Source organism: Chiloscyllium plagiosum, chromosome 3, assembly GCF_004010195.1.
Source record: "Chiloscyllium plagiosum isolate BGI_BamShark_2017 chromosome 3, ASM401019v2, whole genome shotgun sequence".
Lineage (NCBI taxonomy): Eukaryota > Metazoa > Chordata > Chondrichthyes > Orectolobiformes > Hemiscylliidae > Chiloscyllium > Chiloscyllium plagiosum.
Window position 1 is genome coordinate 102,039,159 of NC_057712.1, and position 22,941 is coordinate 102,062,099.

Genomic DNA, 22,941 nt, shown 5'->3' on the forward strand with positions numbered 1-22,941 from the left:
CACACACACACTTTCTCACACTCACAACCCCCACCCCGGACAGACACACACAGACAGACAAAGACCCACATGCACACATATATTTTGTGTGGTGAATTTGTACTTGCAGAGTTACATTGCATTTTGCTCAAAAACTGCAGACATTCATGTAGAACTCTGAGCTCAAAAACTGCATGAATTTATGTTAAACTCTGAGCTCAAAAACTGCATGAATTTATGTTAAACTCTGTTATCCTACTTTTTAGATTAGAATTAATCTAAACATCAGGTCATAGACAGAGAACACAGGGGGCCAACACCTTCAACATATTGTCTAGCTATTACCATTGTTAACAGCTAACCCGAGAATGCAACTTTAAAAAAAAGGGTTTTGTGATTTACACATGAAAGAAGTGAAACTATCACTGTATTCTAACAGATGAAAGGCTTAACAGACAATCAATTCTTCAATGTATAATTTCAGTTACATCACACTGCAAATTTTTGCTATAAATTCTGTTACGATCGAGCCCTCCACAATCACCTGATGAAGGAGCGTCGCTCTGAAAGCTAGTGTGCTTCCAATTAAACCTGTTGGACTATAACCTGGTGTTGTGTGATTTTTAACACAATATTCCAGGTATGGTCTCACCAATGCCTTATATAATTGCAGTAACATTTTTAAAAATCTTATATTACAGTCCTTTTGCGATCTCCATTTAAGTCATACTCTGTTTTTATGCTTTCTCTTCCAAAATGAACAATTTCATAAATTCCCACATTACATTCCATTTGCCAACATTTGTCACATACTTAGCCTATCAATATGTCTCTGTGAATGTTTGTATCCCTCTCACAATCTGCCTTTCCACCTATTTTTGTGTTGTTGCAAATTTGGCTACAATACATTCACTTCTTTCTTTCAAGTCATTGTCATCCACCAAGAATGAAGAATCAATCCCATGGACTAGTTGAGAGGACCCATTTCCAGTAGCAAGACTAGCAATACCAGATTGACTTCCAGCATCTCCAGTTTTCAAAGCTATCCATCCTCCTTGTTGAGCTTTGTATCCTTCGAAAGGTTACCACGGAGGTTCCTCTTGTGGCTCATATAACATCCTTAAAGTTTTTACATCTGCATAAACAATGGGATACAGTAATAGCAGTTAGTGAACCCTGCTCACAAATGGAGAATGATTGCTGCATCAAGCATCTCACATAACATTTTTCATAACATTTTATTCCCACATCACTTCGTAGTCTCTGGACATATTGCAACTCTCCACAGGGGACTTAACTTTCAATGCTACTTTAGTTAATTTGCCGTGTTATTTAATGTATTTTTAATATTTATAATAAAAACCCTCTGTGGTGTGACAAAGGTTAAATATTTTATGTGTGAAGAATACATATATCAGTGACATCACTGCTACCATGGTATATTAACCTTACGCATTCCTCTTGTGGCTAAACCTATGTACATTTGATAAAATGACTTCAAAAAAATAGCCTGCAGCATACCCCTTGCCTGTGCAATAAGACACATTGTTCAGTGGATAATGTTATCTGTACTTGCTTTTGAAATGAGTATCCTTTTAAATGCTGGCTAGTTTTCCTGGCAATCAGAAGAGAAAGTGTTAAGCCTGCCTTACTTGGAGTTCATAGGAAGCAAAATGGGTGACTAACTAACCATTGAACTAAAATACCTTAAGTATCTGAGGATGTTGCAGCTGCACTTATTTTCTTCACATGTTAAACTTGATTGAACTTACTAGAAATGAGTGAACAAGAAAGCATAATCACCAAGTGGACACAAGTCAACTTTGCTCCATTCTGCCTGACTCCACTTGTTATATTTCTCAAAGGAAACTAATAGAAGATGGTACATTACTGAGCATTTACTTATGGTTGTAACATGCTTCTTAACGAAGAAAGCGTGCAGGATAGTGCAATGTAAATGGGAAACAAGTGTTGAATTCATATTCAAAATAAATCTTGTTGACTGAAGAAAAGATGAGATAATCAGCAAAAACAATTGGAAGATCTAAATATTAAAATGTCATCAATAGTACTGGATATATTTTAATAACTGCAGTTCTTAATCAAATTAGAACCACAAATCTACACTTTTGGGTACTGATAGATATAAGCTTAATGATTAGACAGATACTTTCAATATAGTTTAATTATACAGCTGCACACAATTTTTATTGTTTAACATATTTCTGTGTCATAGCTTCCAGTTACTTAATTTGAGTTTATTTTTAATTCATTACAGGATATGGGTGTTGCTAATTAGCCAGCGTTTATTGCTCATTCCTCAGAGCACTTGTGCTGAACAGGTAAATGCATGCTGGTGACACCAGTATTCGGTGAATGGATTTTTAAAAAACCCACTACATTTGGTGAATTAGTGTGTTAAAAGTCAATACTAACCTGCATCTAATTAATCTATTTCTGACTTTAATGAAGGCTTTAGGGTGAGAGGGAATGATTAATTAACCCATGAAGGCAGCTTGGAAATGTTAAGTATTTAATAAGGCTACATGTCTCCTCTGTATTCATTCTTTGAAATTTATATTTGGTTGGGCCTCAGGAAATCAGCCACTAACTGAGACAAGGTCTGCTGGATCAGGAAGTGGGTGCCTTTATCAATTGACTGGACAAGCTGTCCTACAACCCTTCCATTTCACCCCAAAGCCCCAGATTTTTCTCTGAGACCTCTGATTGTCCCTTCTTCATGGTTACTGATTTTCCCCATCCTAAAGGCCCTGAAATTCCCTTGTCACTAAACCTTCAACCCCTCTCCCCACCAATCTTCTGCAACTCCTCCTGACTTCACCTCCCAGAAACTAGGGACAGTTTCTTCCATTCTGGGACCAGACTGGTCCTTCATCACTATAATGCCCAGACTGGACCTTGTCCTGAGGTCTCCATCGATCTATTCCCAACCAACTGGAAGTTAAACCTGCCAGTCAGATGGTTCCAGTTCTAGACAAGGGACATGTCTTTGACAAATGTGTAAGACATTGCAATATGTGGATGAGTACTAACTTCCTATGCCCTGTGCTCTATTGACCTCCACACTCTCAACTTATCTGAGAATTTAAAATGTCTTCTTGGTCTTATTGATAATGGGTATTGCTCATAGAATCTTAGATTGGTAATGGGTATTATTCATAGAATCTTAGGTTGGCAATGGGTATTGTTGTTAGGATCCCTACAGTGCAGATGGTCATTCGGGCCATTAAGATTGTACCAAATATCCAAAGAACACCCCATTCAGATCCACCCCATATTTCCCACGGTCAATCCACCAACCTGCACACCTTTGGACTATGGGAGGGACCAGAGCACCCAGAGGAAACACACGCAGACACAGGAAGAATGTGCAAACTCCACACAGTCATCCAAGGCTGGAATTGAACCTGGGTCCCTGGCACTGTGAGGCATCAGTACTGCCCCATTCAGATCCACCCCATATTTCCCACGGTCAATCCACCTAACCTGCACACCTTTGGACTATGGGAGGGACCAGAGCACCCAGAGGAAACACATGCAGACACAGGAAGAATGTGCAAACTCCACACAGACAGTCATCCAAGGCTGGAATTGAACCTGGGTCCCTGGCACTGTGAGGCATCAGTACTGACCACAGAGCCATCCTGCCACCCCAAATGGTCAGGACTTGTTGGGGATCTGAACGTGAAACCTTCTGCATGTCTCCAGTGCACAAACCCCAAAGCAATAATCATACTCTAGACCAACAAGCCATTGTGACATCGCTGCCTCCCTATCCTTCAAGTTTAATTAGGTCCATGTAAAATTTGTCATATTTCTGTTTTGAATGACGAAAACTCAATTGTGCCTATGTCTGAGCAAATATACTTTTCTGAGAAAAAAAATGTACTCCAAATTGGCTGGTGTAATTTGCCTTATTTTCAGGTCTGATTATTCCAACACTTGGTCAAGGGCCAGAGTTCACAATAATGTACACTTACATTAAATGTATTTTGAAATGGTGAATGATTTTATTCATTCTACGGTTGTTGTATTAATTTTAAATGAAAAGAAGTCATTCTTTTTCCTTTTTACTGTATTCAGTACCATGCACTGAATTTACGAACTGGAAGATTGGACCGCTTTGCTCTCATGCTGTTATCACCTTATTATAGATGCGAAATGATATTAAAATGCTGAGACTTACAGTTATGGAAGGATTTATAAGCCTTATAAGGATGTGGCTGTGAAGTGAGTACAAATTATAACAGAGTGTTAGATTCAAATGCTGCAGAGTAAAAATAACTGAGGCTCTGATCAAGCTTCCAGCCTTCTTTAGTAACTTTGAACATGTACTGAATTACGACTCAGACTCTGTACTGATCAAACTGGACTTTGTCTGGAAACAGATCATCCACATGTGATGGAATTTTTGGAATTCCACTCATTACGGGATCCATCCTGTCACATGTGGAGAGACAATCCTTTCTATGTGCTCATATCAGCGTTTTGAGGCCTTACAGGTTCACTGATAGCACAGACCTTGATGCCATAATAGTGCCAATCACCTGGACCTTTGGGACTCATTCTGTTTCTTACAAGGATCAGGTCATCAATTGCAGATTGCCTGGGGCCGGGGTAAAATTCTTTTTTCAGGAGGATAGATTCTCCTTGTGTGGCATACTCCAAGAGGGAGAGTTAATCTGAAAACCATATTTTCAAGAGTCTAATTGAAACATCCAAGGCTTTGTCCCTCTTTTTTTCTGAATACCAAGAGCTTCAACAATACATTTTCACATGTAGAGAGAATGGGAAAATTCTAAGGCATAATTCTCTGACGTGGTAGAGAGGTGTGAGATGGTAATTGCATTTGGTTAGTGAAGAGCGATTGTGCTACATTTCAGGTTTAGTGGGGGCAGGCCAAGAGATTTATAGCCAGTATCGAATAACAACCGAGATCGGCAGGTAAAGAGATACTTTACATTTGAAAATGGCAACATAATACAGTGGAGGCAGCAAAAGGCAGAAAAAGTCAAGCTGGCAAAATGGGCTGTGAAAGGGAAGTTTGCTTGTGGGCCACATTGGACAAAAATAAAAGAAACACAACAAAACACAAGGTCATCAAAATTCAAGCTGGATGGTGGGAGGTCAAAGAAATTTCTCTCATAGAAAAGGAATTCTTGCATTTATTTGACATTTTGTACTTCCACTGGCCATCTTTGCAGCTATTAGAATAACTCTGCAATGTCAGTACTTGTCATGAGCAAATCAGGTGTGTTTTCAGAGTGGTCATGAACTGCAAATTTGATTGGATCATTTAAAGCTACTTTAAGTTTTATGAATGCTCATATTTTAAAAATGTAACTGGCAGAGAAACTGTGTTCTTGAACAAGATCAAGGATTAGTTTTTTTGCGCAACTATTGTCACAAATTGCTAAGAAAAGGTGTTACAGTTTTGAGACAAAAGGACAGATTTAAAGCAGATACAGTAAACCAATATTAATAAAGATGAACATTGGATCAGTCCGTTATTGTTGCTGGCTTTTTACTTGTTTGAAGCCTCTCTATTCATAGTGAAGGGCGTCAAAAATCTAAAGTGCAAATTCAGCAGCTATAATGGCTTCCATTGTTCAACGTTAATTTCTTACAGGTTCCCTGAGCAGGTAATGAGTGACTGTTCCTTCATTTTAGTTTGATGGCACTGCAGGTTCTTAGGTTCTGCTTGGTTCAGCAGAACTGGGTTTGCTGCTGTTTCCCTTTCATGGTAACCCTCTCTGATGCTGTCTCGCAGACTACCTCTTGTGTGTCAGATTGTCTTATGCAGATTAAAACATAAAATGGCTGCTTTTGGTTAACTTTTGATGAACCATTGTCAAGGAAGGTAAGAAAATTAGGAGCCTAAAATTTACAGAAGTGGTGTCCACATTTGGATCCATCTCAGGGTCCTTACAGGGCTACAAGTTAAGCTGGAACCCACCTGAAAGCAGCCTGGTCCAATGCCCATAACAGTAAGCAGAAGAGAGGGCCAGTTGAGTCTATAAGTTCTATCATATCCCACACAGCAATGAGTACAACATTAGACCTGACCTGTGGCTTCTGATTCACAGCAAGGTGGTGATGCCTAACTTCCTTCTCAAATCACCTAGCAAACCAGTCAGTTCAAATTAGGGTTGTGCAACAAACACTGACCTTTCCAGGAATACCCACATCCAAGAATAATGACAAAAAAAAATCAATGGCAATAAAATTAGGCAGGAAAAAATGGCCTTGTTGTAGAGCCTCCCTGTTTGACCAGGTACCTGTTTTGTAGCCCACATGTTGTGCATTGCTGTAAATTAATGGCAGGTTTCACCACAAAATAGATGTCCAATATGTGATCACATCTCCCAAGCTTTAACTTTCAATTGTAACCTCATGGGAAATCGGAAAAGGCAAGGCAGTGAAAGTGGTGCACAACTCTGGTTCCCTCATTAGCAATAGTATGTCACTGACAACATTACACTCCTTGAGAGTGATGTGAACTCAGAACTTTGTGAAAACTGAGACAGAACTGCAATGGAAAGCAAATGGATAGGATGGAACATGGATGGTTAATCGATTGATGACCAATTTCCACTTGGCAACTTAGGTTGAAATTGTCCCTCTGGGTTATGTTTGTCTCGACCCTTTTGACTAATTTCTGGAGTTAAATGGTAAATTGAGTTTCCTATATTTTACTTCTTTTAATATATTGTGGGCATTTTTCTTTGTAGGTAATCAGCTGTCATACAGTTGGAGACATATCTAAGGTTGTGAACCTGACAAGTTTCAACTATTGTGCCTTGACATTCAAGCATTACCATTGCTGAATTCCCCATTATCTGCATCCTGGGGGTTAACTGACCACAAATTGAACAGGATTGTCCATATCAATACAATGGCTATAAGAGCAGGTTAGAGGCTCAGAATCCTGCAGCCAGTAGTTACCCTGCGATTCTTCGAAGCCTGTCCACCGTCTAAAAGTTACAAATCAGGACCATGATGGAATATTCCCTACAAAGCAGTTGGGGAGGTCGGGTTGGGGTGTTGGTTTTGAATGGGAAGGAGTGGTTGGGACAAAATGAACAAGTATTCCAGTGCTCCAGGTTAATATTCAAGACATGAGTTTGAATCCCACCATTTCAGTTGGTGAAATTCGATTCAATAAAAATAAAGTTGGTATAAAGGCAACCATTTAGACACTGTTAAAACCCCAACTGGTTCACTAATGTCATTTGGGGAAGGAAATCTGCTATCCTTACGTGGCCTGACCTACATGTGACTCCAGACTCATAGCAACTTGGCTGACTCTTAACTGCCCCCTGATCAATCAACATTGGACAAGAAATGATTCCTGATGAAGGGCTTTTGCCCAAAATGTCAATTTTCCTGTTCCTCGAATGTTGCCTGACCTGCTGTGCTTTTCCAGCACCACACTCTCGACTCAAATCTCCAGCATCTGCAGTCCTCACTTCCGCCTATGGACAATAAATGCTGGCCTGATCATTAATGCCCTCATTCTATGAAAGAATTATTAAAAAATCTTTCTTCACTGTACACATCTACACCACATCCAAAAACATTCACTTCCTCACACACTGGTCCTCAGTAACAGCAGTACAAAGTGCTCTGCAGTAATTCACCAAGGCTCCTTAAACAGTAACTTCCAAACCCATGGGCACTAGCACCCATGAGAACAAACGTAGGCGATACATAATCACCTGCAAGTTCCTTTCCAAGTCACTCACCATCCTGACTTGGAAGTATATTGCCCTTCCTTCAGTGATGTTTAGTCAAACCCCTGGAACTCCCTCCCTAATGGCACTATGGGTGTGTCTATTCCAAACAGACTAGAACAGTTAAAGAAAACAGCTCACTGTCACCTTCTCAACTAAGGATGGGCAATAAATACCATCAAGCAACACTCAGATATGAAATAATTTTAAAAAATTTTATCTTTAAAGGATCTGCAATACCTACCAGAATAATGTGTGAACATTAAATCAGGGTCTTGTCTCCCCTCTGTGATGGATCAAACATCCCCAAGCATTATTTTAAAGAAAATTAAGGGTTACTCTTCCTAGTATCCTTCTTGGTCAACATTTGTCCTTGAATCAACATCGCAACTCAACATATTAATTGGTCATTAACACATTGCTGTATGTGAGAGCTTGCTGTGCGCAAATTGGCTACTGTGATTTCCTACGTGACAACTTCAAAAGTTCCTAATCAGCTGTCATACAGTTGGAGATGTACCAAAGGTTGCGAACCTGACAATATAAAAACATGACTTCTCTACTGCACCATCGTTGAAAATTTTATTTTAAACTCTGCATGGTGTTCTATAGTGATTGCACCACATGCTATCCACATGACTCCTTGTGTGAGAACAGACTTCAGTTCTGAGGCAAAGCCAACTACTGACTCCTCTAAGTGTGCTACTAAAAACTGTTCGCTCAGGTGTTGCCGACTACCTCTGGTTTGTGACACGTTACCACTTTGTTTAATCAAGCAGTAGTCTAGAATAAATTGAGTATAAAATGAAAAACTGGAAGAACTGCTGAGGCTGGAAATCAGAATCAAAAACAGAAAGTTCTGGAAAAACTCAACAGGTCTGGGAGCATCTATAGGGACAAATCAGAGTTAACATTTTGATTCCAGTGACACTTGTTCAGAACTGGCTTGAAGTTCTGGGGAAGGGTCACTGGACCTGAACTGTTAACTCTGATTTTTCTCCTGGGTATAAACTGATGTTGGGATGTTTTGCTATTTGGTAAGTTTGTACTGGACTTCACATATTTAATGTGTTAATTCAAACTGGAATAGGATCTGCTATTCATTTATACATGGGATTCTTCCTAATGAAAAGCCACAAGTCACACAACACCAGGTTATAGTCCAGCAGGTTTATTTGAAATCACAAGCTTTTGGAGCACTGCTCCTTTGTCAGGTTACTTCACTGAAAAGTTGAGAAGATGGTTTTCTCACATTTCAAATCAAAACACAGAAGAATTGTTTTAGTTTTAAAATATGCTTAGTCATTTCTGTTTAATTTCAAATGCCAGTGCTAATACACTTTTTCCAAAGTCTCTTTACCTCTGAAATGGTGTGGAGGTATAGCACCTGTCTTATAAATGATAGACATTGTGACCTGGCCTCTAAACCATGGTCTCCTTTATTCTTTACTAGAGATGTCACTGCCAAATCGCTTCTCGATTGGCCATAAACTTAAGAAATCTTGCTTTCACTGACTCATGAAACCCCTGGTGGAAGATTTTTCAAGTAACATATTTAAAAAAATCAGTAACTGCACTTCCACAACTTCTGTTCATTGGTTTCCACTAACATTTGCACTACAGCTTGCTAAAATTAAATTATATTGAGGAACTGTCTTCCATTATTTTAATAGCTACATATTCCCATTATGTAGCATAGTCTTCTAATATATTATTTTTATTTATTTACAAAGCAGTTAATTACAACATTCAGTAACATCTTTACTATCAATTATTAAGGCCTGCAATTTTGCATGGATCCGTGAGACTCTCCATCTTCACAAAAGTAATGCCATTGGTTTGAATCTAAGAATCCCATCCCCAAACAAAGCCCCTTCCAGGGGCTACGTCACATTTTGGACATGTGCATTTTATGGAGGCTGCTTCACATACAAAATGGCAGCTGTCTTGAGTTAGATCAGATTTTCATAGGGTGGGAATGAGAAGTATAACAACGGCATATTAGACCTGGTGGGAGAAGATATAAGCCTTTCAGGTTCTTTGGAGGGATACGCTATCCTAAAGTAAGGGTACTGTTTTGGGTATGTACTGGGACATATTTAAGAGAGGTCAAAGGTTGTCCTTTGAATGAGGTCAATCTTTTTTCATGATTTTTAAAAGAGCCAAGAATTTACATAAAATGTGAATAAACTCATTGGAACATCAAGATCTTTGCAAATGTTAAGAGTGGTGTCAATGCACTTAAAGCTCTTGCCCTCTAAATATTTGAAAAAATGTCTACAATGTTTAAGATTAGTGCCGTATGACTGATGTCACAACCCATCATTATCACAGTGGGATGCCTGTTAGTTCACAATTTTATTGACAGCTCAAAATAGTTATAATATCTTTGAAATGTGACCATGAATATAAATGCTTGTTTTTATGTTAGTAAAGGAAGTCAAGTGGAGTGAATAGTCTTCTTTTATCAAACAGAATGTTGTTGCTTTTAAAAAATAATGAACTAATCAATAGAATAGGCTGGGACTGTTTTCCCTGGAGCATCAAAGGCTGAGGGGTGACCTTATATAGGTTTATAAAATCATGGGAGGCATGGATAGGGTAAATAGACAAGGTATTTTCCCTGGAGTGGATGAGTCCTGGCAGCATAGGTTTAGGTTGTCAGGAAAAATCTAAAAAGGACCTAAAGGGCAACTTTTCCATGCAGAGGGTGGTGCGTGTATGGGATGAGCTGCCAGAGGAGGTGGTGACTGGTACAATTGTAACATTTAAAAGACAGCTGGATGGGTATATGAATAGGAAGGGTTTAGAGGGACATGGGCTAAGTGCTGGCAAATGGCACTGGATTAGGTTAGGATATCTGGTCAGCATGGACGAGATGGACCAAAATGTTTGTTTCTGTGCTGTAAATTTCTATGACTCTCAGTGTTTTTTGAAGTGTAGTCAGAGTGTGTATATGAATAGGAAAGGTTTAGAACAATATGGGCCAAGTGCTGGCAGGTGGGACTAGATTGGGTTGGGACTAGATTGGGTCGTCATGGATGGGTTGGACCGAAGGGTCTGTTTCCGTGCTGTACATCTCTGTGACTCTGACTCTATAAATCAAGAGCATTTTCTAGTCTCAACATGGATCCTGAGGTGTACCCATGGTGGACACTAAGTGAGTTGGCAATGAGGGGATAAGAACATGACGTGTGTTGATGCAAAGTTGGATTTAGGCTATAAAGGCATGAGGGCATGTGGAAGGCTATAGTTTGGAATACTGGCAATAAAAGGTGCTAGGAGGTAGATGGAGGCATGACTTGATGTATTTTGGCATGAATATAGGTGGGAACTGTGTGGGGAGACTGAGGAGTGGAGGATTGTTTTTGTTCTGTTTCTTCTTTTCACTGTTGCAACAAAGTGAGGCCAATTCTATAGAGCCCACATCTGCACCCCGCAGCCCCTGTGGTTACCTCCAAATTCTCTGAGGTTAGCGGTCCAATTCACGTGATCCCCACACCCCACAACACCCTACCCCACCCCACCCCACCATGAGATTTTGGTTTGTAAATTTGGCAACGATACATCAGAAACAGCCCAGGGGTGAAAGATCCATTTCGTATCATATGTTTCTTTTCAAAGAATAATCTGTCATGTCAACACATCTCCTTAATCCTGATATTATTCCATATTGCATTTTGTAGAATTTTATTCAACATTTTCCAATGGGAGCAGCAACAGAAATAAAAGGCCAGGTGTATGCCAGTTGAAAGTTGGTAGCATTGTAGACATATCTTAAAATCAGACAGCTCAAGGAATGAAAGGGAAGAGAAAAGCTAACTCTAATTGATCTAAAGAGTGCTTGCTTCCTCCACATCCCAGTACTACTTGCATGAACATTCTCACTTATTGTAGTAGCAATCTAACATTGATGTATCAATTAAAGGGTGCTACTTTGTAAAATAATATTTTACTTAGGAAAATTACAAATAATCAATTCTCCAGAGGAGCTTTTGATATTTTGACAATTCTAAAAATAATCTTCACTCCTTGGTTCCCTGGTTGCCCCGCCACACATTTCCAAGACATTACTTTTGCAGCCTTTCTTTGAAAGGTTCGTAGCCTCCCCATTTTATGTGTAAGACTGCTTGTTTTATGTCCAGGATCCTTGGCTGCTCATTTCCGTATCTAAGACGTTGTATCCGCAGGAAGCCTGTCATTAATTTCATGTTTAAGCTCCCACTTCTTTTCCATGTGAAAGACTTCTTCTCTGCTCACTGTGCCTCTTACAACTGTCCTTCTTGATTACTCTAGTGTCTCTGTTTACTCCCACTGCTCTCTGTTCTTGTGCTCCGCATTGCCTTTATTGTGTTTCTGACGCTCCCTTTTCCAAGAGGTTAATTTTTAGTAGTAACCACATGACAGATATTTGGATCTCATGTCCTCTAATTTGAATTCACATTAATGGTAGGAAGTACCAAAAAGAAAATGTTATTATGATAGGGAATTCAGTAATTAATTTTATTCCACAAAATAATGATTATAATTGATGAGTGACAAATAGTATATCTTTCATACTTGTGACAGGTTTCTGTTCAGTATCACTACTCCCATGCTCATTTGTATGTCTTTGGCCCCAAATCACACCACAGCAGCTTGTTTGGCATCTCTTGCAAACTTAAGCTATCTCATCAATATTTTGACAATGATGCTAGTCACATGTAACTCCATTGCACGTTTTAAAGGATTGCGTAAGATCATGTGTCAATTCAATTCCATATCGTCTTCTGTTATTGCTGTTGACCAATTTCAGTTCCTTTGCCTCTCATACTGTTCTCTGTCACTGCACAACTCTCTACCATTTCCCTTCATGCATAAATCTCCTTTGCTTCACCACTATCTGTTACTGAATGACTCTCTGACAGGAGATGGGGCAGATACTAAATGAGTATTTTGCATCAGTATTTAGATTAGACTCCCTACAGTGTGAAAACAGGCCCTTCGGCCCAACCAGTCCACACCTACCCTCCAAAGAGTAACCCACCCAGACCCATTTCCCTCTGACTAATGCACCTAACACTATGGGCAATTTCCCATGGCCAATTCACCTGACCTGTACATCCTTGGACTGTGGGAGGAAACTGGCGCACCCAGAGGAAACCCACCCAGACATGGGGAGAATATGCAAACTTCACACAGACATTCACCTGAGGCTAGAATCGACCCTGGGATCCTGGTGCTGTGAGGCAGCAGTGCTAACCACTGATCCACTGTGCCAATTTTTTGTGGAAAAGGACATGGAAGATATGGAATGTAGGGAAATAGACGGCGACATTTTGAAAAATGTCCATATTACAGAGGAGGAAGTGCTGGATGTCTTGATAAAAGTGGATAAATCCCCAGGACCTGATCAGGTGTACCTTAGAACTCTGTGGGAAGCTAGGGAAGTGATTGTGGGGCCTCATACTGAGATATTTGTATCATTGATAGTCACAGGTGAGGTACTGGAACACTGGAGGTTGGCTAACGTGGTGCCACTGTTTAAGAAAGGTGGTAAGGACAAGCCAGGTGAGCCTGACATTGGTGGTGGGCAAGTTGTTGGAGGGAATCCTGAGAGACAGGATGTACATGTATTTGGAAAGGCAAGGACTGATTAGGAATAGTCAACATGGCTTTGTGTATGAGAAATCATGTCTCACAAACTAGATTGAGCTTTTTGAAGAAGTAACAAAGAGGATTGATGAAGACAGAGCAGTAGATGTGATCTATATGGACTTCGAGCAGTAGATGTGATCTATATGGACTTCAGTATGGCATTTGACAAGGTTCCCCATGGGAGACTGGTGAGCAAAGTTAGATCTCATGGAAGACAGGGAGAAGACAGGGACTACTCATCATTTGGATACAGACAGGGAGAAGACAGGGACTACTCATCATTTGGATACAGAACTGGCTCAAAGGTAGAAGACAGAGGGTGGTGGTGGAGGGTTGTTTTTCAGACTGGAGGCCTGTGACCAGTGGAGTGCCACAAGGATTGGTGCTGGGTCCACTACTTTTCATCATTTATATAAATGATTTGGATGGGAGCATAAGAGGTATAGTTAGTAAGTTTGCAGATGACACCAAAATTGAAGGTGTAGTGGACAGCGAAGAAGGTTACCTCAGATTACAACAGGATCTTGATCAGATGGGCCAATGGGCTGAGAAGTGGCAGATGGAGTTTAATTTAGATAAATGCGAGGTGCTCCATTTTGGGAAAGCAAATTTTAGCAGGGCTTATACACTTAATGAGAAGGTCCTAGGGAGTGTTGCTGAACAAAGAGACTTTGGAGTGCAGGTTCATAGTTCCCTGAAAATGGGGTCGCAGGTAGATAGGATAGTGAAAAAAGCATTTGGTATGCTTTCCTTTATTGGTCAGAGTATTGAGTACAGATGTTGGGAGGTCATGTTGCAGCTATACGGGACATTGGTTAGGCCACTGTTGGAATATTGCTTGCAATTCTGGTCTCCTTCCTATTAGAAAGCTGCTGTGAAACTTGAAAGATTTCAGAAAAGATTTACATGTTGCCAGGGTTGGAGGATTTAAGCTCTAAGGAGAGGCTGAACAGGCTGGAGCTATTTTTTCTCGAGCATCGGAGGCTGAGGGGGGACCTTATAGAGGTTTACAAAATCATGAGGAGCATGGATAGGATAAATAGACAAAGTCTTTTCCCTCGAATAGGGGAGTCCAGAACTAGAGGGAATAGGTTTAGGGTGAGAGGGGAAAAATATAAAAGAGACCTAAGAGGCAACCTTTTTATTCAGAGGGTGGTATGTGTATGGAATGAGCTGCCAGAGGATGTGGTGGAGGCTAGTACAATTGCAACATTTAAAAGGCATCTGGATGGGTATATGAATAGGAAAGGTTTAGAGGGATATGGGCCAGGTGCTGGCAGGTGGGACTAGATTGGGTTGGGATATCTGGTCGGCATGAATGAGTTGGACCGAAGGGTCTGTTTCTGTGCTGTACTTCCTGTAATCCATGCCATACTCTGTAAACAGTGCCAGTCTAAACTGTCCCACTTTGCACATTGTGTCACTCTGTAAGCTGTTTAACACCTTGTAAACTGAATTACTCTGTAATATGTTTTAGTGTCTTGTCAAAGTACTTTTGGCTATTTTAGCCTTAATGAAATAATATATAATGCAGAATTGCAGAATGATATTAGCTCCAAAGACTCAAAATCATTAGCATGAACGTCAATGTATTTTTCTGATAAAATATTGTTTAAAAGTTGGTGTGCCCATAGATCTCCAATCTCAGTAACATGGCAGGCCCAAATGTATGGTGATGCACAGAATAAAAAACTTTATGGAAGAGGAAACATGATAGGTTGTCATATTTCATTTTACACTATTTGGACAAAGAAACTACTTCAGGAAAATGGCTACAATAACAGTGCGAGTGATGTCTTTTTGACCTCATTGGATATCCCTCTAACTCTTTATTGTGTTGCATACATAGTGTTATGTCAGTGAAGATTTATCTCTTTTCTGTCAGATTATCTCCACTTATTTTTCACTCTGGTTTTTTAAAATTCTTTTTTACACATGTCAATTGATATGAATTCTGTTCTGGCCTGGGAAAGACAACAGTCACATTTCTCAAAGGGCCTCTGTTAAGGCTCAGCATTAATGTGGTTTCACAAGAAGATTGGGATTATTTTATTACCCCAGGATGCCAGGAAATTTTCATTTTACTTCCTCAGATGTGTGGGATGAAAGTGGATAACAAGTGAAAGAATTCCCTGTGCTGGCTTGGATTTCTGTGCTTCAATCGAGGATTGTTTGGCTTAAAAAGTTCCGATTTTTCAGGCTTTTATTTTTAGTTTAGCTGTTGGGTTACTTTACACCTTTTTTTTTTCAGAAAGAGAAATAAAACAAATTTAAATGAATTTTACCTCATCAGAACAATCAGTCTTTTTTCCAACACATTATTAAAAGTTCTGACACATAATATACAATCATCACATTTGATGCTGGAATGCCAACTACTCTTGCTACTCTTGGGAAATGTGTGTTTTAAGAACTGATATTGCAGAATTCCTAAGTCCTTACATAGACTCCACACTTGAATGACATGAGACATAAATTGCAAAGATAAAATAAGTTTCTTAGCAACACAAAATAATCTGTTTTATAAACTTAATTGACACTGATGGGAATTAGTCAACTCTTGTTTTTGTTAGGTGCAGATAAGCTGCTTGGTTTCTGCATTAAATTGAGCACATTGTAAATATTACAAAATCAGAATACAGTAGGTTATTTACTTTGAAAGTGTAATCTGCAGACTCCCATGTTATGAGATGGTAACTAATCTGTTCTGTCAAAAGGCAAGAAGCAGTCAGAAGATTATCCCATCAAAACTTTAAAAATCTTATTCATACTGTTGCTTTTACTGCTTCTCCCAAAATGGTTTAGGATCTGCAACAAAAAACAAACAGGATTTAAATGTGTTATTTTTTGCAGGTGCTCAGTGCTCATAAAAATATTGATTTGATAGAAACCTTATTTGGTTGTTTCAAAGTATCGACTTTGTCTATAAATGTCAGTTGAAGTGGATCTGTACATTAATTAGGATAATCACAAAGTTACTATTAATGATTGGTCTTAAAACATTTCAAATCAATACATAGTGTGTAAAATATGTCATTGCTGAGACATTACAAGTTGTTTTAGAAATACAAGTCTTTTTTTCAGGGATTTAAGGAGTAATTTTCCTAGACTGAGTAGAATCTCAGAGGGATTTGAACACATAAGTAGATGGATATTGAGTAAAAATGTTGCTTTCTTCTAATGTTCTGTTATTTGAATCATCCACAACTATGCTCATTTGGGAGGAAATGATTTCTCATTGACCCGGATTTTCGTTGAGAATAATGGTGGTGCTGTCAGCACTTGCTGTTATTTTAGGGTAAATACAACAGCAACTTTCAGTATCTGCACATCTGCAGTTAAAAGCAGAAATCAGGATGTTCCTGTTCAATTTACCTTGTTCCTCTTCAAGCTGAGCTATAACTGGCACTCCTCTGATAGATTCAACTTTCAGATCAATGCATGGAAGTGAAGATGTGGTACTGACCCAAGAGATACTGTCTATATGGTGGTTGTGGTCAGTGTATTCAGGAGTCGATGGCATTTTAAAGGGATTATAATTGCTACCAAATGAGCTTAATGTTGAAAATTAAGTTTTATGCATGTGGTGTCTCATTCCTTCAGAAATTATTTATTACTGGAGATTTAAAAGCTGTATATTTTTAAAACATATCTATCTCTACTCCTTTTACCTTTCTCCCTCAGTCCCATTTATTAATATTATCCACTTCGCTTTTTTATATAGGGCTGTACAAAAAATTTAATATATGAGTTGATATTTCCTGGTTTAGACCCAAAAGTTAAATATCCTCCAGAAATATAAATAGGGACTGTGAAGCACAATTAATTAATGTCCTCAGTGCAGGGAGGACATCATATTCATATTGAGTGGAATCCTGAACCCTGACTCATAGCATGTTTGGTGGCAAAGTGTCCACCTAAGGGGATCAGAGTGTTGCTACTGCTGATATTAACCCAGTGTCACATAGGGTGTTGCTATATTGGTGGAATCAACCATGACTGAACAGTAGTATCTGAAAGCTGATGTTGTGCTTCCATTGCAATACAAGCAATGTCCATCAAAAGTCTGAGTGCTGCAGTGTGAGCTCAGTCTGCTGTTACTCAATCTCAGCTTGCTGCCATGGTCCTCGCACTGCTACCACCATGGCTCTAGGTTCCAGTACTCAAAGACCTTCCTGGAGATCACTTACTATCTTCTTCAGAATGACAGCACTCATATACCAATACCTGTCACTTTAAAAACCAGCCAGCCCAATCTGACATGGTGCAGATCTACTCAAGGAAGCTATTAATATGATAAACCCTCCTCTCAAATGACAGCTACCATGCTATAGCAACTGGGGATGCACCTTATAGAAATATGTGGAGAGACAAGATCATCCAGAAGAGTCAGTCGAGAACTGCACTTAGGTGATAGGTTTATTATTGTACATGTTACGGCATGATTTAATCTATACATTTGGGGTAGAATGTATATTGTCTGTGTGGTCTTTTTGTATTTTGGCAAAGTGGATAATCTAGAGCCCAGTGATAGGCATTGGCTGTGGGACTGTGGGTGAATGGGGAGAGCTGGTTCAGTTTACTGCTGATGTTCAGTAAATATTTGCTTGTGTAGAGCCTAGGCACAAAGGTCTCCATTATAGTCCTCCTTCCTCCTCTGGTTCTTCAACTTTCTCCTCCTCCTCCTCCATCCTATTGTGCTCCTGAGCTTCAAGTTATTGTCTGACATGGGCTCTTCACTGATAAAGGTGAGGCTGTGCGGTCTGCAGCTTATCATACCAACTGAAACCTTGCTTGAGAATGCTGATCATGTCATCGACAGTGACATTCTTTATGGCACAATGCTTCTGGTTTCCACATTAGAGTTAAGACTGGTTATAAGTGTACAGATTGTGTCACCTTTTAATTTGCCATGGTGGATCAAATATAGCTGGCACTAAAGTTTACCAGAGATCGAATCTCTCCCAATTATTATTTGGATACTAAATATTGACCTTTCTGTGCACCACATACACATGGAGGAGGTAAATTCCTCTTGGTTCAGGAAAATAACATGAGGCACACAAGCAACTCATACACAACCTTTAGCACCCTGCATCACACAAAACCTGCACTTGTGCTGATTCTATTTGCTTTTCTTTGGCAATAAGGAATGAGGTGAAATTATCTTTCTCTGTAAAGAAACACTCAGTAGTTTCCCTATTGTAGCTTAGGCTTTGTAATTGTGAGACCCAGCTTATATCTTCAGAAGCACCCTGAAAAGTGCTATAATAGCTCACATCAAGATTATTTCAATATTCACTGGTGATGCAATCCTTGCCATACTCTGTGGATTCAGCAGTGGCTGTAGCAGTTGATTGAGATCAACTAAAATGCAGAGGACTCAAATATTGGTCATTACTGAGGTGCATGCCAGAAAATTATTCCCTGAACATTCCAGGCAGAAAGCCCTCCTCCTCCTCCTCCATCTGATGTCCTATCTTGTTCTGAATGCCCCCTTTTCATTGTCCCAGTTAGATTGGATTTCATGAGGAAAGCTTACCTGGCTGCCCACTTTTGGAAGCAACTTCTTTCAGCCCATGTTTTTCAGTTAGCAATAATGCGTTCTTTTGGAATTTCAGACAGATATGGGAAAGCCTAACAAAATGCTCAGATCTCACTATCTGTCAGTAGAAATAATACAGGTCTAACCTGTAAGTAATTCATAATCTGTACTTGCTGGAGTTCCTTCCTGTTGCTTAACATCATATTCCATGGCGTAAGCCTTAAGAAAGGACCCAAGCTGTGGAGCTAAAAAAAAGACTCAAATTTGAGCACAGAGATGATTGATGCCATGATGTGCCTGTTCATTTCCATTTGGTCTGAAGTGTGCACCACAAATTAGATTAGATTACTTACAGTGTGGAAACAGGACCTTCGGACCAACAAGTCCACACCTACCCATACCTCTACATTTTACCCTTTCACCTAACACTACGGGCAATTTAGCATGGCCAATTCACCTGCCCTGCACATCGTTGGACTGTGGAAGGAAACCGGAGCAAACCCACACAGACATGGGGAGAATGTGCAAACTCCACAGAGTCAGTCGCCTGAGGTGGGAATTAAACCCGGGTCTCTGGCACTGTGAGGCAGCAGTGCTAACTACTGTGCCACTGTGCTGCCCACAATAATTACTGAAAATCGAAGTTGATCCTAATTAAAACCCTCCCCCTAAATCCAATGTTGAATTTGATGGCAAAACACGGTATAAAACAGTTCTATTTGCGATTTTATCTAATACCAAAACTACAAAAAAAAAAACACGGCCTAACACTGTACTATTCCACAAGCTATTGATTAATCTTTATTCAGCTGACACTATGAATGCTAATTACACCAGTAACTATAGTGGACTACGAAACATAGCCATAAGCCCATCTCACTCTACAGGTTAATCCATCCCTCTGTCGACCTTGCAGCAAAATTAGGTTTTTGTACAATGTTCTATCTGGCGAAGTACTGGACCAAGACCATTTAGATTAAACCTGACAATTTCTTTAGTAAGACGGTGCCTTGTTTGGTGAGGAGGAGGGGTGTTAACGGTGGAGTGGAGAAAGACTTTCGTGACTGTGCAGCTAAGCTGCAGAAAGTACACACTGTCAGTGTTTCACTTCCGAAGGTGAAATTACATTTCACACACAACACCGCCTGCTCCCCTCAATTCCACCGCACATCTCGGATTATTTCACTGTCTCGCGAAACTACGGTGAGTTTTTTGTATTACGACATGAATCCTTTGACAGATTAAACAATTTAGATGAAGCCCGTATGTGTTGAATAAAAAGATGGAATAAGGAATGATGCTTGTAATGCAAAGCATTTTATTTTGAAAACTGAAAGATTTTGGACGAAGGTATAGCCAGAGAGATTGGCCGTGGTTAAGAAGCTCTCTAGGTTAGTGGTCACATTATTTCGAGATTTAACTTGAAAAGCTGAGAGTCGGTTATTGAAGCAAGAATTCTGCTTACTATTTTTAAAATACCTCTAATGTAGAGAGATGATTCAAAACTGTAAGTGGGCTCCCGTCACGGGAGTATGCCTGAAGGACTTAGTGTCAAGGCACATAGAGTCATAGAGATGTATAGCATGGAAAAAGACTCTTTGGTCCAACCCGTCCATGTCAACCAGATATCCCAACCCAATCTAGTCCCACCTGCCAGCACCCAGCCCATGTCCCTCCAACCCTTCTTATTCATATACCCATCCAAATGCCTCTTAAATGTTGCAATCGTACCAGCCTCCACCACTTCCTGTGGCAGCTCATTCCATACACGTACCACCCTCTGCGTGAAAAAGTTGCCCCTTAGGTCTCTTTTATATCTTTCTCCTCTCACCCTAAACCTATGCCCTCTAGTTCTGGACTTCCGGATGCCAGGGCAAAGATTTGTCTATTTACCCTCTCCATGCCCCTCATGATTTTGTAAACCTCAATAAGGTCACCCCTCAGACTCCGACGCTCCAGATAAAACAACCCCAGCCTCTTCAGCTTCTCCCTATCCGTTATTGTGGACGACAGCAGACCAGACCCCAACCACCCCCGAACCAACTCTTACCCCAAAGTATGTTATGCGGATGGCATAGATCAAAGGCAAGTATAAGACACTGAGTTTCAGATATGATTTAATTCGTCTACAGTGATGCTTTCTGGAAAACTTTATTCATCCTTACAACAGAGCATACAACAAAAAGAATATCTTATTTCTAGACGGCATTATTTAAACCAGAATAACCAATATTGTCAATGCAGGTATCATCACATAAACACGAATCTTACAATGGAAATTCGCTAACACAATCATAGTTCAGCACAGTAGCTGTCGTGCTCCGCTGGCTCAGTGGTTGAAGCTGCTACTTCGCTATGTGCTCGGGTCACAAATTCAATTCCACCCCCGGAAGCTGCAGGTGAGGAGTTTGCACGTTCTCTCTGCGTGCCTATTGTCCATGTGCGCTGGCTTCCTCCCACAACACAAAAATGCACAGGGTAAGTGAATTGGCTATCCTAAATTTACCATACTTTTCGAATACATGTAAGTTCTGGACAATGAGCAAATATAGGGCATGGATCTGCATAGGTTATTCTTTGGTGTGTCGCTGTGGACTTGTTGGGCTGAAGGGCCTGTTTCCACACTGTGGGGATTCTGATTATAATTCTGTCTTGTCCAGCAGAAAGAAATAACAAAAGAAGCATTCTCTGCCTTGTGATCTATAAGAGGACGTCTCACTGCATGAGCCGTCACTCTAGTAACAGAGGACGCAGCCATTCAGTTCCAGGAGCCAGCAAACAACATCAACTATGTGAAAGCAAATATTTTGATTCTGTGTCAGCGTAATGGAGCTCACTCATGATTGTTTTGCCAACCTAGGAAAAAAAGCCAACCATGGAAAAGTCCCAGCTGTTTATTAAGTGCCTATCAGAGGAGACCATTTGTTACGAATGTGACAAGGTTCGGTTTCCAGAGAGACAAGTCAGAGCGCCTCCTAAGGGCACAGAGTCCTCACACTATTGCAAGTAGTGTCGTCACAATATTGAGAATATTGATCAATGAAGAATGACGAAGAAAAGGACTGAGAGATTCGTGGATTATACGAAAAACAATTATTTTTCAATTGTGTAACCTTCTTGGAAACATTTACAACATTATTAAGAACAAGTTTGTGTTCACTTGAATGTTAAAGTCGGGCTTAGAGATGTAAGTTGGAGATTCACAAAAAATGGCCAGATGTTACACAAGACCAAGTTTCACTCCAACAGCTAAATTTGAAACCACACGTTGTCGATGCGCTTTTCCTTTGCCAAGTTCAGGGGACTTCACCTTGAGGAAGGAGCAGCATTTTGAAAGCTGTGATTTCCAATAAACCTGCTGAGGTGTAGTACGGTGTCGTGTAACTTCTGACCCTATTCACCCCAGTCCAACACCGGCATCTTTCCATCTTCACTGTTAGAAAATATGGGCTGCGTGTACGATAACCTTTCTCACTTGTGGTGCCGTTAATGTTTTTGAATGTTTGACAATGAGCGCTTGTAGCTAATATTTGTGTATCTCTTTGGGAACAGCCATATTGTGTTTATATCGTGGACATGAAGTAAAATACTGCATTCTCTGAAGCAAGTCTCCATTCCCCCACCCCACCTCCACCGCCAGCGTCTGGACTTAAAACATTTTTCTAATGCTTTTACGTACATTGTAATGACTGATCTTTCGCTACAGAATGTATGTTGTGATTTGTGAACAGAGAAATATGTTTATTTTCTGACAATCCCATTACTCCCATAGTCAATTCAGACTGAGTGATTACACGTAACCAATCCACTATCGCCAATATTCCTTCCCTCATTCGCCCTCGCTTATCCCACGCACAATGTGTATTTGCTCAAACCTCAAGATATTATTTTTGTTTGGAAACACATTTTGGAGGCAGTTGCACTTTACGGAACAAAATAATAGGAAAATGATTCTGACTCTAAATGCTGTACTGAACAAGCCTGTCTTTCGAAGTCCAGAAACAGTCAATACATATCAGTGTAGCT

The 22,941-nt window shown here is 40.0% G+C and overlaps 1 long non-coding RNA gene across 3 annotated transcripts in view; it reads right to left on the reverse strand.

The window, feature by feature from the left end:
* Positions 1–22,941, reverse strand: part of LOC122548668 — a 46,827-nt gene that overhangs the window by 6,363 nt on the left and 17,523 nt on the right. The window contains exons 1-3 of one of the 3 annotated variants that reach the window (XR_006311298.1): positions 16,262–16,318; positions 16,025–16,178; positions 989–1,114 (exon numbers count right to left, since the gene is read on the reverse strand). This is a non-coding gene — a long non-coding RNA (uncharacterized LOC122548668). Of the gene's footprint in view, positions 1–988; positions 1,115–16,024; positions 16,179–16,261; positions 16,319–22,941 lie in introns of those variants that run through there. The other 2 variants (XR_006311297.1, XR_006311296.1) reach the window with 2 other exon arrangements.